The sequence below is a fragment of the Sinocyclocheilus anshuiensis genome, unplaced genomic scaffold (assembly GCF_001515605.1).
Source record: "Sinocyclocheilus anshuiensis isolate Anshui unplaced genomic scaffold, SAMN03320099.WGS_v1.1 scaffold557, whole genome shotgun sequence".
Lineage (NCBI taxonomy): Eukaryota > Metazoa > Chordata > Actinopteri > Cypriniformes > Cyprinidae > Sinocyclocheilus > Sinocyclocheilus anshuiensis.
Window position 1 is genome coordinate 808145 of NW_015540883.1, and position 1995 is coordinate 810139.

Consider the following 1995-nt stretch of genomic DNA (forward strand, 5'->3'; position numbering starts at 1 on the left):
CTTAGAAACACGCAGCGTTACTCTATGTGTTGACATCATTTTAACTGAAACAGGGAGACAGGGCGGGACATATCAAGCAGCCCTGCCCCTTTTTAAAATAGCCAATAGCGTTCGTTTATATCACAGCTTGGGCTAGAGCCGTTCAGAGCCGTTGAGCTCCGTAAAGCCGCATTTGACAGGGTGTGCCAGCCACAATCTCATCCATATTGCTATAAAATATAGCATTCTGTGTAGAATTCAAATAGCTCCGATACATTTTGTGGTCTGCGCCGACTCGCGCATGTGATCCGCTCCGTGCTATCGTGTCTCTGGACCGGAGCAGAGTGTGTGTGTGGTGCGGTGGTTAGCGTGACACAGCGCCAAACCAGACTTCTTTTTTTCCTCAATGGAAAGCATATTTACACTGTTTGAATCGTTCCCTGTCCCCTATGTAGTGCACTACGTGCCATTCACTGTACAGAAAATAGTAATACTAATTCTGTGGACAAGTGACCGATTTCAGCTGCAGCTTCAGCGCCTATTTTATAGTGTAGGGGGCGGGCGCTTCAGATTCTAGAGAGCATTTGATTGGACAGAAAGTTTGATGAGAAGCTGACGTACGATGTGACGTCAAAAAAATCATTGAGCCGTTTTGGCGGAAGTGACGAACTGCAAGCTTTGAATGCTTATATCTTCTAAATGCGAATTTTGTCACTGTTTTGGAGCACACTGCCATATAGATAACCTTAAGACTAACATATTGATACTAACACCCAAAAAAACTTTAATTTTGATTTCATGGGAACTTTAAGCATTGCACAGAGGCCATGGACTTTTTGAAGCCAGTGTATTGTGAACCAAATATTCAGAGATGCCAATCATTAGCTCCCCGACATTGCACATTTTGAATGGCTCCTTGGTCTAACACATCATTTTAAGATCTTGAAAATTCTACTTCTGAACTGATGAGTTGAATCAGCTGTATTTGATTAGAAAGACATACAAAATGTGCAGTTAAGAGGCTCTTGGAAAACGTTTTAGAAACTAGGCCATAGCAATGACAACTTTTTATAAACATGATGACTGCCTCTTAGGGTGTATTCACACCAGTCTTGTTTGGTTAGATTGAATCGAACTCAAGTTCGTTTCCCCTCTTGGTGCGGACCTTTTTGGCAGGTGTGAATACAGCAATCGCACTCGAGTGCGGACCAAACAACCGTACCGAGACCCAGCTGAAGAGGTGGTCTCGGTCTGCTTCCAAACAAACTCTAGTACGGTTCGTTTAATAAGGTGTGAATATGACCCGACCTTGATCCGACCCAATTGCAGAAATCACGCTCAGAAACAGACAGCTTGCGCATATAGTGCTGTAATTTGCGTTTCAATGGCTTAAATAACTTGTTTTTAAACCACAATGCTTAAAAACATATGCAAATTATGAGTTTTCGTGACCATGGCGCACAGCAACGTGACGTGAGCGCACTAAATAGGCTAAAGGTTGCCGCAAAAATTACCATGACTATGTTGGAGGAAAATAGTAAGGAGATATTTGAATTATTTATTAATAAACTAGTGTTTTATGAGTCAGTGTCACTATGAAGTTGATGATCCTGACTCGCCATCCCATCATTGGACATGCCTTTAGAAAGAAATGCATCTTTACGGATTACATAATAATAAGAGGTTTTGGATTTGAATTATGTAGTTTTGTAGTCATTTAACGCTTTCTATAGATATATTCATCAAGTCTGTAACGAAAATATTCGCTGAGTTTCGGTGCAATTTTGTGAAGCGCTCCTGTTCAAGACAGAGATTCGGTGCATTTTTGTGAAGCGCTCCTGTTCAAGTCAGAGACGGCAAGCGCATCCTATTTGGTTTCTTTATTTTACAAAAACACAACGTTTTCTTGATATTGTGAGTGCACACACATAAAAATAGACCCTTTAGAGTTCCGAACGATGTATTATTCTTACCTTTATGAGCAAAAATGACAGCGTATTTAATTTGTTTCCACTG

At 41.0% G+C, this 1995-nt stretch overlaps 1 protein-coding gene across 3 annotated transcripts in view; it reads right to left on the bottom strand.

Moving 5' to 3' along the window:
- Positions 1 to 1995, bottom strand: part of LOC107688582 (moesin-like) — a 20509-nt gene that overhangs the window by 2748 nt on the left and 15766 nt on the right. The window lies entirely within an intron of this gene.